The following is a 17,100-nucleotide window of genomic DNA, read 5'->3' as shown; positions in this document are numbered from 1 at the left end:
AGCCCGGTAAGGCTGATAGTTGTGGGTAATTCCTTGTCCTTGGCCCTGGGGGGCAACTGAGAGTGTCGACCTGGGGCAGAAGTGAACTGTAAGAGAACTGCGGGAAGCCCTGAAAAAAAAGGGGGATGGGGGACTTGAAATTGCGGAGCTGACTAATGGAGCCACCCAAGGACAGGTCTCTGGCTCTGGTTTACAAAGTACCATGAGGGCTGAGATCGATGTCCGGGTTACAGAGCGGAAGCAATCCGGGATCTCTTAATGAATTGTTACCGGCTTCTAAAACCAGGAGCCAATATTTAAATAACAAACTCCACAGATCTAGAAACTCTTCACTTACCCACCTTGTTGTAGCCGGTTGTTTACTTTCAGTCTCTGCTGTGCTCTTTACGTCTGGTATTAGGAATTGTGACTAACTCACCACTGTATCTTGTGAACCTAGCCCCTCTCCTGGCAGCCCAATAAATTGTCGGTAAATATTTGTGGATTAAATGTGGAAGACTTTTCCTGAGTGTGAAAGTCAAGTTTAACGTGGATTTTCGGAGTCGCTGACGAAGGCTGGATAGACAGGGAACGAGCGCCCTCTGGTGGTCTTGCGGTTGGTGACGAGAACAGGACCATGCATACAGTAGGCACCAAAGTTGTTGACTCTACAGGACATCTTTTTTTATTAAGTAAAGATTTGTTTCAGGAAAACTCAACATAAAATACGTTTAGAAGGGAATTTTTTGCATAAGACACAATTTGAAAGTTTAGATACTTTCCCAGATCCCCATCATCTGACACTTGATCCACTAAGGCTCCAAAACACATTCAGTAACATCTATTCGCATCGTAAATAGTAAATAAATAAATAAATTTAATAAATTTGCATACTTACACTTTGAAAATGTTGACTCAGTTTGACCGGATCATGCAAAATTGTTGGGCCACAGGAAAAGGATTCTCTTAATTCAGATGATGTGACTACTGCAAGGAAAGAAGCCAGGTGGCAGCATCCTTTGCATCGGCATGAGGGAGACTAGATTCAGGTGAGGAGGGTGAAGTTAAAATTTGTTGAAGAACAGATAATCCTGCCTCTTTCCTCTCCTTACTCTTTCCTATAGATGCTTGTACTGAAGAAGGAATGGGGTATAGAATATAGTTTGCTTTCCACTGTGAGCCATAGCCTGGAGTTCACGGTTATCATACATTTACTTTCTTTCAGCCACTGACCCATGAGATAATTGTTAAATATAATGACAGAATGAAATGGGTCCTAGACAAATGAACAACCTAAGATGAAACACAGCATAAAGGATCAGTTTGGTAAGAAATTACTTGGGAGGACCCACACATTCTAACCTGTCACTTCTTGAACCCTATTTTGACACAACTAGTGAAAATTATAGGGTTGCAACTTTGGAAAAAGCAGAAGTGAAATACATGGTCCAGATTGACCCGTTAGAAATGGATACAGAGAAATTGTGCTTCCAGTGAACATTAGAATCAGTTAAGTCAAAAAAATCTCAACATAAATAATTAAGACGGAATACCTTGTAGCTACCTACTATGACAAACTGGTGAACTCGGTCAAAATGAAAAATACATGTTGGAAAATAGAGTTAAGTGAAGAGGAGAAGTATATGAATACTGATCACAGCTGTGTAAATATTATATATATCATCAATAAACACCCTAAGAGAGTGGAACAAGGCAAATGGTTGAGTATAATGCTCACAATCCTTTATTTTGTAAAATTATTTTTCATAATAAAAAAGTAGAGGCTACTTTTATAGGTAAATTAGGATGTTGAGATAAATGTAGAACGTTGGGCTAACCAGGTGGGAAGATAAGCATTATAATTCAGCAACAAAAAGCATTATGAAATGAAAGCTGGAACACCCAGCAGACTAGCTCTCTGGAATACCAAAACATTAAGGCAACTTGAATGAGCTTTGTGACATGCAGAAAGAAATCAGGTGAAAATTTTCTTCAGCTTACTTTTCTTATGTCACAGGAGGCAACTCCTTCCCCCAGGATCCCAGTTTCCCATCCATCTTTTTTAAAAATTAATTAATTAATTAATTTATTTATGGCTGCATCAGGTCTTCTTCGTTGCTGCGCGCGGGCTTTCTCTAGTTGCGGTGAGCGGGGGCTGCTCTTCATTGCTGCGCACAGGCTTCTGACTGTGGTGGCTTCTCCTGTTGCGGAGCACAGGCTATAGGCACATGGGCTTTGGTAGCTGTGGCTCGTGGACTGTAGAGCACAGGCTCAGTAGTTGTGGCGCACAGGCTTAGTTGCTCTGTGGCATGTGGGATCTTCCCAGACCACGGCTCGAACCTGTGTCCCCTGCATTGGCAGACAGATTCTTAACCACTGCGCCACCAGGGAAGTCCCCCATCCACCTTTGAGATGGAAATCATAGCCCCATCTGACCTAACAATGTGGCCACATTTTGTATTGATAAACTTAGAAGTGATGTAAAATCATTGACTCTTTCTATATTTCTGTTCTCTTTGTTTTTAACCTTTTTTTTAAATTTTTGAAATATAACAGACAAGCAGAAAAGTGCACAAAGTAGATATAGAGTTTGATTAATTATTACAAAATAAACACTCGTGTGATCATCATCCAGGTCAAGAAATACAACATTGTTAACACCCCCAGAAGCCCCCATCATGATTAATCCCTCCTTTTCCCCCTGGATAACCACGTCTAAGCTCTATATTTTTGACTTTTATATAAGTTAGGATACACCTAGGAATGGAATTGCTGCTTCTCATGATATGCATGCATTCAACAGTAGTTACTACCAAACCATTTTTCCAAATTTTTTCCCCATTATGCCACATCCTTGCCAACACTTGGTATTGTCAGTCTTTTTAGTTTTAGCCATTAAATAAATATTTTAGAGCCTAAGATTCTAACATGACCCATCCCACAAGGATTTCCTCCCCTGGATTTTCAAAAAGCTTTATTTTGAAATAATTTTTAGACTTGTATAGAAATTACAAAAATAGCACAGAAGGTTCCCATGTACCCTTCACTCACCCTGACCCAATGATAATATTTTATTTAACCATAGTATAATTACTATGGTAATATAGTATAATTATCAGAAGCAGGACATTGGCATTGCTACAATACTATTAATTAAACTATGGGCATTAATTCAGATTTCACCTGTTTTTACATGTATTCGTGTGAGTGTGTGTGTGTGTGTGTGTGTGTGTGTGTTTATAATTGAAAATTTATCACATACATAGGTTTATGTAACCATGAGGTGAGTTAATGAGTCTTCTGGCGTATGAGAAGCTAAAGCTCATGCCAAGGGAAAAGCCAGTAGAATCTGCAATACTAGATAAAATGTCATTTAATATATAAGTTGCCTTTTCAATTATTACCCAGAGTCACTGAAGGGAAGGGAGGCTAGTTGTCAGGATAGCTAATACTCTCACACTTTTCACTCTACATCTACCTGTTGGGGCAGCTGTGGGCATGGGGAGAGTCCCAGGTTCACTGGTTGAAGTCTACTTGTTGTTATGGCACACTTGGAAGGGAAGATTTGGTGATGACAAGTGGTGTTCTCCAAAGCAGAAGGCTCTTCAGTCCCACCTGACTTTTTACTTGACAATTTTGTGTGAGGCCAGTGAGATACCTTCCTGCTGACACCTCTACAGTGACTCCTCATTCCTTCCACCATTATTTTATATAATGTCCAGATGATTACCAAACTTCTATCTCTGGCACAGACCTTTATCCTGAAAGTCACACCAATATATCCAAACTGATGAATCTCCTGATGTTTTCTTCTAAGCAGCCAAGGAAGAAGGCCATAAGCAGCTCCAGCCTATGTTATACTTATGGCTTCCAGAAAAAGCATCAGTACATCAAATTGCAGGGAAATATGTTATTGACTCTGCTGGGGTGATGTGCTCAACAGGAATTAATCACGTGGCTGAGGCCTGACCAGCCTGGAGCTCGTCTCCCCTGCAGCAGGTGTAGTCGATGCCCCGCTCCGCAAAGGTTACCTGCAGACAGTTCCTGTACAATCTCATGGGTCTCTCTCCCTGAGGGAGTCCTCTGGCCCCTAGAGTGAGCTCAGCTAGCAGGGCAGTCTAAAAATGCCACAGAGTTAATTCAGGAGCAAGCCATAGCCAGCGAGGCCCAGGAGTTGGAGGATAAATACCCCTGCTTCCTTTCCTTTCAGTGGAATAATTCTGTGCTGTATTCTCTTCAGGCTTGCAGAAGGGCTCCCCCTTACTGATGCACCTTTTATTTACTTTTCCTCCCTTCTGTCACTTCCCCTCTCCTTCACTGTGTTTTCTGGGATAACCTCCCAAACAATCCCTGTCTTAGGTTCTGTTTTCTGGGGAATCAAAATTAAGATAACCTCTGTAGAGGGAGGAAGCCGTCTGTCTGAGAGCCCCATCAAGACCATATGGACGAGGAAAAGTTCTTGGACCCCAAACTACATTTGTTAGTGACAGTATCCTTGCTTACATTCCACTTTCAACCTTTGCTCTTAAGACATAACACAGTTTAGCGTTGGCTTCTGTGGGGAGTTGGGCAATAGGTTAATATCCAAGACTCTCCTGAGCTGGCTGTTTCCTTGAAGCCAAGGAAGAAGTTGGGAAATGCATGCTAGAATTCCAAGGAAAAAATGGTGGGATGCTTTCCCAAGGGCTGATGGAAAATAGAGAGAACTTAACAGCAAGCCAGGAACTACTTGGTGTTTAGGCAACCAAATCACCCATAGGATCCTGGACTCCAGGAGAGCATCAGAATATGGTAAGTATAATGCTGAGCAGAGAACAACTGCCACCTCTGTTCAGTATGGGCAATTCGGTGCTATCAGAACAAACGTGTTAGAAAGAACATGGGCTTGAAAGAAGAAACATGAGGCTCAGCATAAACCTTTGAGCATGTTATTGAGTCCATAAACCTTAAAAAAAAAAAAAAAGTCCAGAAACCTTACATGTCGATATGCACAGCCTCACAAATCCCCAATTCCTTTGTGTATTTTCCACCATTCTCCCCAGGAGTAAGATACAGGGAGAGAGGTACCAAAAGATGACGATCAGGTGAACTCTGCCTGGCAAGCCTCCTGCTGGTTCTGTCCCCTGACTGGGGGACACCCCAGTGGGAAATTTGTTGAGTAGAATCACACGGAAGTTGAGCTCAAGAATTGTGTAGAAATATGGCGCTTTAAGTTAAGGGACTGAAATCTTTGGGGTCCTGGGACTTGACCTGCTGTCACACTGCCCTCCACAACATTGTTTTATTTATTTATTTATTTATTTATTTATGTCTGTGTTGAATCTTTGTTTCTGTGCGTGGGCTTTTCTCTAGTTGCGGCGAGCGGGGGCCACTCTTCATCGTGGTGCGCGGGCCTCTCACTGTCGTGGCCTCTCTTGTTGCGGAGCACAAGCTCCAGACGCACAGGCTCAGTAGTTGTGGCGCACAGGCCTAGTTGCTCCGCGGCACGTGGGATCTTCCCAGACCAGGGCTCGAACCCGTGTCCCCTGCATTGACAGGCAGATTCTCAACCACTGCGCCACCAGGGAAGCCCTACAACATTTTTAAAGAATTTGGATTTATCACAAGAGCGAAGGCTGCCGTATATCAGTCTTGTGCGTTGGGAACTGTCAAGTGCTAACACTGGCCCAGCTGCCGGGTGCTGTCTGCAAAGCAGGCGGTAGCTGCAGTGGGAGGCAGCTTAAAATGCCCCACAGTCTAGGAAGGGCCTCCGAGAAGTTCTTATTTTAACATAGAATCCAGGCTTCCAGTCAGCTTTGCCAGCAGCTGTGACCCATCTGAACCTCAGTTTGTTCTGAGAAACGAAGATGAATTCAGCCTTCAAACATGTTGTATTTGGCACAGTGGGTTCTTTTTTCTTAATTGCCAATATTTAAATAATGAGAAATTTTATATAAAAATCCAGAATTTAGGGGCCAGAGTCATTAGGCCAGGATGTTCAGAGAGGCCTAAGGCCAGCTGCTTCTAGTGCTGAGATAAGGAAGTGAGAAAAGTTGGAGCTAATATCTAAGCTCCCAGTGCTGCCAGATTTTTTGGGAAAAAAGAAAACCCAGGGAATCTAGTCCACCCTGCAACCATTGAAGATGAGCATTGGCTGCTGTTTCAGGCAAGGCTGGCCCTCTCCAGCTCTCCACAGTCCCAACCAGGCTTACTTCCCTTATATAAGAATCCTGCTGGCCGAGCTCCCCTGGTGGCACAGTGGTTGAGAATCTGCCTGCCAATACAGGGGACATGGGTTCGAGCCCTGGTCCGGGAAGGTCCCACATGCCACAGAGCAACAAAGCCTGTGCTCCACAACTACTGAGCCTGTGCTCTAGAGCCCACAAGCCACAACTACTGAGCCCACCTGCCACAACTACTGAGGCCTGCGCACCTAGAGCCCGTGCTCCACAACAAGAGAAGCCACCCAATGAGAAGCCCACACACTGCAACAAAGAGTAGCCCAGCTCGCCGCAACTAGAGAAAGCCCGTGCACAGCGCGCAGCAACAAAGACCCAACGCAGCCATAAATAAATAAATAAATAAATTCATAAGAAAGATTCTTGCTGGCCCATGTGGTCTTTGAGTTTATGATCCTTGAACTAGATGGTTACTTCAGCTCTAACATACAAAAACAATAGCTACCCCTTATCAAATGGTTCCAGTGTGCCAGGCACTGTGGCAAGCAATTTACATACATCAGCTTATTTCAAACTTACAAAGGTATTATTATTAACCTTAATTTTTAAATGAGAAAACTGAGGTTTGGACCTGTAGGTAAATTTGCCCACTGTCACACTGACCAGTAAACAACAGAGCCAAGACTTGAACCTGGGGCTGCCAACATCCAAGGCCCGATTCTAACCATCACGTTCGTTATCCTGACGATATCGCTGTATCTTTGTCAGCCTAACTCCAGTGCAGCTGGAGCCAGAACTGCAGCTGGTGTTTTATAATTTAAACACCCTATATTCAGGAGCCAAGCTGTAGAAATACAGGTGAGTGTGCGCCCAGACGGCAGATCAGGAGGTGGGGAGGTGGTGGGGAACCTCGTTGGTCACAGCATCTGGTCATCTGAGGCCAAAGTGCTTCAGGGCTGGCATCAAGAGAAGACAACAGAGATGAGCTGGGGCTTCTGGGGAGGTGGCAGGGGGGAGGCAGGTCAGTCCCCCGTTAGAGGCCTTGGGGAGAACCTCCAGCGCCTCCTGGTGCTGAGACAGGCAGGTGGGAGGCGACAGGTGTTACAGCTGATACCTGAACTGCTAGAGTTGGCAGGAATCTTCCTGGCTATAGGTGGCTAGGGTGGAGGGGATGGTGACTGGAAATGTGGTGGCTCTCTGAGCTGGAGGGCAGCGTGAGCCCCTGAGCCATAGGGCCTAGGGGTCCCGCCCCAGCCTTCCTCATTCTTGTCCCTCTCCCCTCCTTGCTTGAGTGGTCGGTCTGTGGTGACCAGCGAGGCTCCTCTGCAGGAGGCAGCCAGCTACCTCACAGGGAAAAATAGCATCGGAGCCCTCCTTAGATGCAGACACACAGCAATTTACCCAAGGCCTCTGGACCACGGCCACGTGCAATGCGTGAAGGTAGGAAGGGAAAGGAGGAAAGGTCGCGTCCAGGGGCGCCTCAGCTCGGCCTGGGGGCTGGGCCGCAACGTGCCTGGCCCGGCGGGTAGCAGGGAGGATGAGGCGCCGTCCGGGGGCGAGGGCACCGAGCAGTTCCGCGGCCCAGTCAGATGGGTGGCCCGGAGCCCTGACCCCGGCGGTTTGGGTGGGGTCCTGCATCCAAGGCGCGGAGCGCCCTCTGCGAGGGCCGAGAACGCCGCAGGCAGATGGCAGCGCCGGGCTAGGTGGCCGGCGGAGGGAGCTCCAGCCCCGCCGGGGGAGCGGGGTGCGCCCCATACCACCTGCGCGAGGGCACCTCGCCTGCGGGAGGAGGGGCGGGAGTCCGAGGCGGGTCGGATTCCCAGCCAGCTCTCTCCTCACAGGAGGCGGCCCATTATCCGGCGTCGTTAAAGAGCAATTAGATGGAAATTAAGCCGAGAACAAGTATTGATTATCTCATTAAGGCCGGGGGAGCCCTTTCTGTCGGTGAGAGTTTACCGCCGCTCACCCCATTATCTGCAAGGTGAAAGCCTGCGGTCTTCAAAACCTAGTGAAGTATCGATCTGGTCTCCATCCCCAAACCCAGTCCCGCCCTTCCCCCCTAGCGTATGTGGGTTCTAGAGAGGTGACACGAGGGGTGTGACGAGGTGGAGGAAGAACTCAGGCCCCCACTCTCTCGTCTTAGTACTTCCTCTGTAGTTGCCTTCATTTTCTGCTCCCAAGTCATTTCCCCCCTGGAGCTGAGGGGTGAGGAGTAGGTGTGGGGATGGGAGAGGAAGATCAGAGACAGTTCACAACTCTCCAGGCCTGGAGAGATGAGAATCTCCTAATTTTACATCCAAGGAAGAGAAACTAGAGTCGAGACTTAATGGAAAGAATTTGCCCCTGTTGACACAGAGCGTAGGGTGCATGTGGCGCCCAAACCCCTGGAGGGAGGGGGAAAGGCTTAGTTCTGGGTGACCACCATCGCCAAGGAAGAGACACCTGGGACCACCCCACACATTCCTCAACGCTTAGAAACCTCAGAATTCAGAAGGGGCTTCCTCAGGATCCCAGATGATGTGAGCTTTGGAGAAAAATCACAGTGTGTTGGACAGAAGAGTTGTTTTCATCCTGGCTCTGCTTCTAGTTGGTTGTGTGACCTCAGGCAAGTCACTTTGCCACTCTAGGCCACGGAATCCTCAAAAGAATGGAGTTGGAAGAGCTCTAAAGCTCTTGAGTCCTCAGGCACCATAATCTGACCGACTAAGTGCTGAGCTCCCAGCTGGCAGGCAGCTGTGTGCCCAGCTCCTGCCTGCCCTCCGGGAGCTATGACCTCAAGGGAGAGAAAACATCAAACTGATAATTACAGAAATAAGTTACAATTATAATACGAATTAGAAGAAAGAGTGCAGGTGCTGTGAGGGTGCTTAAGAAGGTGGTGGGGGAGTTTACACAGGAAACAGATATTTCAATCGAAAAACACAGGGAACAAGCCTGTTGCCCACTCATCCATTCAACACACAATTACTGAAGGTGCTCCAGAGCTCATGGTGAGCAAAGCGATGGTCCCTTCCCCCTGGAGCCCCCAGTCCAGTGGCGGAGACAGACAATAACGTAATCACACAGATAAAGGTGAAAGCACACATATGGTACATATACTGAAAAATATGACACGGGGAAATGAGCAAGAATAAGAAAAGGAATTGACTTGGGGGAGAGGGGGTCAAGGAAGCCTCTCCGAGAAAGCGAAGGTCAGTCCATCATTTAAGGTCAGAAATCCTTCAATCAAACCCTGGGGGAGGTGGGGGAGACCCCTGAAGAGGGTGCACCTGCCTCCCCTACTCGCCTAGCCTCAGAACAAGCCCAGGTCGGAGACAGAGCAGGGCCTAGAATTCCGGTCTCTGACACTCCCGACACCACTGTGGGACTCATCCGATAGCCTCAGGGACGCCTGGGGGCGGAAAAGGAGGTGGCAAGAGGGATGGCGGCGGCGAGTGGTGCGCCCGGCCCGCGCAAGGTTGGCCCGGCGCGGAGCGAGCGGCGCTGCAGCCGTATCTGGGCTCATCTCCCTGCCCCGGAGCTGGGCAACTATTAATCTTGGTTGACGGTTTCTAATGTCCTAATTGGGAGGTGGGGAGAGCGGCCCAGTCCGCCCTAAAGGTAGAAGCGGCTAATGGGCCTCTTCATCACCGCCAGGAGCGGGTGCCTGGCGGAGCGCAAGGGGTTGCTGCAGCAGGTGAGACGCGGAGCCGGCGGCGGCCCTTAATGAAGCTGCCGGGGCTGCGGCGGACCGAGAGGGAGCTTGGGGAGGGAGGCGGTTCCGGGGGTGAGAGGACGGGTCGCCCATTCCCGTCCGAAATCCCAGCTCCGGGGCTCACCTGGGCGCCCTTTATCTGAAGAGGCCTCCTGGGGGCGCAGGGCTGGGGGGAAGGTGCTGGGTTAGACCTGCGTAGTTAGGGATCTTTTCAGAGGTGTCAGGAGTTGGGTGGGATACACGGGGAGGTGGAGGGTCTGAAAGCCCGAGTCTCCCTGCCATAAGCAGGGGCCGGGCGCAAAGTGGGCGCTCCGATGTTTGCTGACCTACGAGGCCTGTGCCCGACGTGTGCAGGGGGTAGATGTTAGGAGCAAGTGTGAATTCGCGGGCATCCATGACCCCATGGCTCCAGAGCGCCTCGTCTTTTCATATTTGCGCCCCTTCCCCCTCTGTGACTCACCTTCCCTTCTGGGGCGGGTCTGTGAGCTCCCAGTCCTCCAACTCTCAAGCGCGTCCCCTCCTCCGGCATATGCTAGCGGGACCTGCCGCTAACCCAATCCTCCCAAGGCAGCCCTCCTCACCCCCACCCCCATCCAGGTCCAAACTGCCCGGAGAAGCAGGGTTGGGAGGGGATCGCCCACGCAGCCGCTCCTCAGCCCTCCCCTGGGGCCCGCCGCGCCGTGGAGCCCCGGCTTCTCTGCGGGATTCGCCGTCTCTCGCTCGCTGTCAGCCTCTTTCCCGCCCGCTCCCCGCTCCAGCCGCATCAGAAATATATTGTATTCTCACCTAATCCTGTTCAATTACAGCATAATAAAACACATAATAAAAACCTAATTCATTTTTCTCCCGTGCCCACCATCTCCCGGCATCTTTTTTGCTCGGGATTAAAAATTTGTCTTCATGTTTGTGGCACCGCAGTCCCGGCGCCTCCGCATCTTTAATATATGAGCCGGGGCGCTAGGGACCCGCCAGTTCTGCAGTCTTCGCGCCGGGAAGGCGCCCACCAGTCACCTGAGGATGCGGGCGGGGAAGTAGAGAGAAGCATAGACCTGCATGGGGGCCCAGCGGCACCCACCCCCTCCCTCCCCGGGGATGGGGGCGGATCAAAGGCCCCAGATTTCCGGGGGCCGAGAGATAGCGCGTCTATTTGTCCAGCAGACCCAGTGTGGCCTCCAGGGGGCGTAGTGTGGGGCAGGTCTCTGGAGATTTTACCAAGGAGACTGGGCTACCTGGTGCAACCCAGCTGAAGGTGCAGAGCAGAGCCGTCAAGGCGGCGCCCCACTGTCCTCAGCCTCTATTCTCTCCTTTGCTTCTGATCTTCTGAGCTGACCAGGTCAACACGGCTCTGACTTCCAAGTTACCACCACCATCCCCAGTCCCTAGGGACGCTCTACCACCCTCTGATCACATTGTGAACACCTGTATCACTGAAACAAGATTAGGACTCCCCAGAAACAATTATTAAGAATTTAATAAGAGAAAGTTTCCTACAGAGGCACAGTACTTGCTGAGCTTACAGAGGGGCCAGGTCTGAGACCCAAATGCAACCCAGTGATATTCCCTCATTCCTTCATTCATTTAGGGCAGGGGTTCCCAAATTTTCTACATTCATGGAGCCCTTAGTTTTTCAGTGATTTTTTCACAGTACCCTAGGCCAAAAGAAATATCTTAACAATTTCCTTTAAATACTTAGGTCTAGTGCTTCCCTGGTGGCTCAGTGGTTGAGAATCTGCCTGCCAATGCAGGGGACGTGGGTTCGAGCCCTGGTCCGGGAAGATCCCACATGCCGCGGAGCAACTAAACCCGTGTGCCACAACTACTGAGCCTGTGCTCTAGAGCCTGTGAGCCACAACTACTGAGCCCGCGTGCCACAACTACTGAAGCCCGTGCGCCTAGAGCCCGTGCTCCGCAGCAAGGGAAGCCACGGCAATGAGAAGCCCTCACACCACAACAAAGAGCAGCCCCCACTCGCCGCAACTAGAGAAAGCCCGTGCGCAGCAACGAAGACCCAACACGGCCAAAAAAAAAAAAAAAAGTACTTAGGTCCAAACAATTTAATAAATATTTACATCCTAACTCCTTCATAGCCATTTGAAAAACGAACACACATAAATTGGAAGAAAAAAAGAATATTTTTTACACTATTCTTAAGTTCGATTACTAATGAATGGAATGTGTGTCTGTTGGGCTCTGCATAACTTCTCAAAACTTGGAATCAGCTTGGATACTGCCACCAGTTCCTGTTCCACACTGACTTTTGTGTAATTCTTGCTGTTTGTCACAGCAACCATAAAAAACCCAGTTTTGCAAAGACATCATTGAAAGTGATGTAGCACAAACTAATTTTGAAACTGTGAACTACCTCAAGCTAGTAGTTTGTGCAGTGTCTAGCAAATGTCGAGTATTGCTGGATTTCCCTCAAAAACTTTAAATGTCTGGCAGTCCTATGAGTTCATTGTGTCTCAGTATACAGTTTGGAAACCACAGACTTAGGGAATCTACCTGTTTTCTTTAAGCAACAAGCCTCCTTAGTGGTCTTGGAAAGGTTGGGACAGCTGAACAGAGGTCATCTGATTTGGCCACAGGAAAAGAACTTGAATCTTATCCACAACTCAGAGGTCAGATATAAGGAGGGGAGTCTGACAGCCTGGGGGTTGAGGTGTTAGTCTTACATCACTGTTACCCAGCACCACCTTCCACCCCACTGTACCTTGGTGCCCTGGAAAGGAGGTCATGACAATGAAACTATATCACCAGAGACCAGCAACTCTGCGTGGGACTACTCTATAGGAACTGGACAAGAATGAGGTGAAGGTGTCTCCTTTCCAGCACGCCTTAAATGATGGCTGCTCGGTGCCCTCCCCAAGAAGTGGCAGAGGTGGAGGGCAGGTCAGTACCCCCGGGAACTGCCAAAAGGAAAAGGCATTGGCATGTGCAAGGAAGCAGACAGCACAGTTGGAGACAGTGGCTCTGATTACATGTTAGATACTTTCTCCCTCACCTCCCTGCATTTAGGACTCCTAGGGAGACACAGAAGAGGGAGGGCTGAGCTCCTTCTCTTGCTGGCTATCATATGTAGGGACATCTCTAGGGACAAGCTTCATTTTGCCTAGGGGACTTTTCAAGCCACATTACCCCCAAGATTCTGACATGCCTCCTTGGGAGGTCATGCTCCCCATCCTCGAGGCTGAAAATCACTGAAGCTGTGAGCCATTGTTTCTGTTGTGAATATGTCATATCTTTTAGGTTTGTTGAGGAGTAAAACAGATTGAGAACCACTTGGTTAGTGGTTAGTAACCTAGGACCAACATATGAGTGGGGTTTAGGGCACTTCTGGATTCCACATTCATTTATTCAGGAAACATGTATTGTGTACCTACTGTGGTTCGGGCACTATTATAGGTGCTGTGGGCATACAAAAGTGAAGATATGAGTAGTTGCTTAATGGGTAGAGAGTTTCAGACATGCAAGATGAAAAAGTTATGAAGATCAGCTCCACAACAATGTGAATATACTTAACACTACTGAACTTAAACATGGTTAAGACGGTTTTTATGTTATGAGTTTTTCATCACAATAAAAAGTGAATATCGGGCTTCCCTGGTGGCGCAGTTGTTGGGAGTCCGCCTGCCAGTGCGGGGGACATGGGTTTGAGCCCTGGTCCGGGAAGATCCCACATGCCACGGAGCAGTTGAGCCCGTGCGCCACAACTGCTGAGCCTGCACTCTGGAGCCTGCAGGCCACAGCTGCTGATCCTGCGTGCCACAACTGGTGAAGCCCACGTGCCTAGAGCCCGTGCACCGCAAGGAAGAGTGGCCCCCGCTCGCGGCAACTAGAGAAAGACAGCGCGCAGCAACAAGGACCCAACGCAGCAAAAAATAAATAAATATTTTTTTTAAAAAAGTGAATATCACAATAAAATGCTGCCTGCCCTCAGGTTTTTCATTTAAGCTGGAGAAAATCATTTGTATAGGATCAATAGGAATACGTGTTGTAGCAAATACCAATCAAGTTAAGTCCCAGCCAAAGTGAGCGAGTGGCATGGACATATACACACTACCAAATGTAAAACCGATAGCTAGTGGGAAGCAGCCGCATAGCACAGGGAGATCAGCTCGGTCCTTTTGACCACCTAGAGGGGTGGGATAGGAAGGGTGGGAGGGAGGGAGGGAGACGCAAGAGGGAGGGGATATGGGGATACATGTATACATATAGCTGATTCACTTTGTTATACAGCAGAAACTAACACACCATTGTAAAGCAATTATACTCCAATAAGGATGTTAATAAATAAATAAATAAATAAAGAGCAGTAATTATAAAAAACAAAACAAAACTTACGTCCCAGCTCACAACTGCCCTTCTTTGAGAACAGTCCCAACCACAGAGGTGGACCTGAAGTAATGATGTGTAGTGTCCTTGCAACTTGACCCTGACCTCTGGCCACCTCCTAGGGGTAGACAACTGATCTAAGCTGTACCAATTTTTCAAACTTGAACGGAGAGACTGAAGCTGGCTGAAGCTGTTACCTTCATGGCAGTGTCCATATACTCCCATTGCTGAGGCCTCCAGAACTGCCCAGCTTCTTGCCCTTTCCAAGGCCTGGTTGGTTAGCTCCATGTCTGATTCTGAGAGCTATGGCAGAATCCTTCCAATACATCCCTCCATTTACCGAAGCTAGCCACAATCATTCTCTGTTGCTTTCTACAAATAACTTCAATTATAACCCAAACCAGTGGTGCTCCTTCTGGGAAACAAAAGTTGTCAATTGAGGATTTGCTGGTGATAGGGGAGGGGAGGTCTTCAGTCAGAAAATAGCATGGGTGGTTGATTTATAGATTAAAATAGCAAACTCTTGTTGCATAAGCAAACACTTTACCCTGAAGGAGCTGTGTATTGCTTGCTACAGGCACAGGGTTATTTTCCTACTGGAGGTATGGGGATGGGAGGAGGACAGAGTTGTGTAAGTAGCCTAAATTATTCCGAGTTCCTCCCCCATTCTCCTGGTCGTTATTCAGTTGCCAAATGTCGCTGGTCTGAGAAGACTGGAAGGAGGAAGCTGGAGGAGGCTGTGGCCTGAAGCTGAGGCTGCTGTTGCTGGGCTGGGACTGCCAGTCAGGAAAAAGATGTGTATAAAAGAAGAGAGAAGGGAGCAGCCCCAGAAGCTGTCTTTTGGACACTGATCCAGCTGGTTCGAGGTTCCTCCACAACTCCTAGCAAAAGGTTGCCCGGCATCAGGACCTGAGATCACTGCAGCGTGCGGGGAGACTGAGGAAGAGGGGACCGAGAGAGGTGCCTTAATGCCTGCCCTGCACGGGGCTGCGTCCCTGCAGATGGGAAGGCCCTCTTCACCCAACAGCCCATTTCTACTCAGCGGCAGGCACAGAGCCACACTTAGCAGAGTTCAGTGAACTGTGGGATACAAGGGTGGAGAGACGGAGAGACCACGGCAGGCGCAAGAGGCAGGACCAACAGCCTCGCAGGCCACTGGAAAAAAATCGGGGCTTGGGACCCAGGAGGGGCCTCGCGCGATTCCTCACTAACCTCGCGGATTTCTAGGCGGGAAGTCAAAGGGCGGGCCCTGGGATGCTCTTGGATTTCGAAACTGGAAAGTAGGGAGGGGATTTGGCGGATTTAACGGTTCAGGACCGAGGTCATCAAGGAAGCGGATCTTTGACGTAGGTTCCAGGATCAGGTAGGCGAGGTGAATCGTATCCCCGGCCTGCGGCGCTGAAGTCACTGCCCGGGAAACGGGAAGGAGGCGGAGCCGGCCGAATTTTGACTGACAGGAGCCAAGCAGGGGCGGGACTCTGCTTCTGACTGGCTGTGTCCCCCACGAGGGGCGTGGCTCACCTATGACTAACAGGCCCAGGGGCGGGGCTGGCTTGAGACTGACAAGCTTGACGGGGAGGAAATGGGACTTGGTTTTGGCTCTTTGGACACCAGCCAGGGTGGAACTAGGGTAGTCTGACTGGCATGAGTCCACAGGGCCTGAGCTAAAGCTGGCCCAAACCACCTGTCCTTAAGATGCCGGCCATTAGCCCCAGCGACCAAGGAAAAGAGCAGGATATGGCCACCTGGTCCCCTCCCTATGGCCAGGGTAAGCCAGGCCTCCAGGTCCAAGCCATTTTTTCCCTTAGAACATAGGCCAGGAGAGAGGAAGAAGGCTGGGGAGGAAGGCCAAGGATGCAGATTCAGGTTCCCAGAGAGGGTTCCTGGAGTCTGAGCACTGGGAGGAAGAGAGGAGGCCCAAGAATGGGGCCGATTATTTAACTGTGAGAAAAGTGCTATCTCTACCCAAATGCTGACTTCCGAGGAAAATTCCAAGCATGTGGAGGCAGTCTGGAAAACATGCCTGCCTAGGATTTGCCCCTAGAGAACCTGTGAAATTAGCTTAAACCAACCGTTTTTTCTTTGAGAAGCTGGTATGGAACTAGGAATGAAAGATGGCAGGAAAGCCTTCCTTCTAACTGGCCCACTGGTGCCCTGGCCAGCCTTCTCTCTGACATGGTTTAGTATTATCTGCAGAGCACAGATAATTGTTATTAAATGTTCTTAATGATTTTGTTTTACAGAGATTCCAGCACCTCACTCCCCAAGTGGGTTTCTTTTACCTAGATTTTCTAGTAAAAGTGCAAGGCCTCTTTTCAAGGGTATAGCTGTGGGCAACTTCCTTAATGTCTTTAATAAGCCTGTGTCTTTGCTATGAATGGACATAACATGTCCGGCCTCACAGGGGTGGTTGTGGAGATCGAAGGAGACAATGAACTTAAAGTACTTGGCTTCAGTAAGCCTGCCTGGCACAACAGGGAAGGACTCAATGAGCAGTAGCTGGTGTCACCCCCACTGCCCATCAAGTAAACTCCTACTTCCTAAGAGGATCGAGTGAGCGCAGGCCAGGGTAACAGGTCACTTGAGGCTGTCGTGGGACCATTCAGCTCTAAAGATTTCTCCTGACCACCTAGTGTGAGAGCTTTAGGCTGAAAAAAAAGGGAGATGAGGGGTATTTCCTGCAGGGAATAGGGAATGGATTTTGTTATAGATTCATTCACGTTTATTCTTTTGAATCTTCCTAAGCCGAGACTTGGGGTAAGAGAGGCAACTATTGGGGGAATTCCCTGGTGGTCCAGTGGTTAGGACTCTGAACTTTCACTGCTGAGGGCAGAGGGCGCGGGTTCAATCCCTGGTCAGGGAACTAAGATCCCGCAATCCGCAGGGCCAAAAAAAAAAAAAAAAGACAACTATACACTGTTTAATAGTAGCTCTCAC

The sequence above is a fragment of the Aethalodelphis obliquidens genome, unplaced genomic scaffold, assembly GCF_003676395.1.
Source record: "Aethalodelphis obliquidens isolate GAN/ISIS:26980383/991018 unplaced genomic scaffold, ASM367639v1 scaffold11, whole genome shotgun sequence".
Classification (NCBI taxonomy): domain Eukaryota; kingdom Metazoa; phylum Chordata; class Mammalia; order Artiodactyla; family Delphinidae; genus Aethalodelphis; species Aethalodelphis obliquidens.
Note: the sequence above shows the minus strand (reverse complement) of the source record.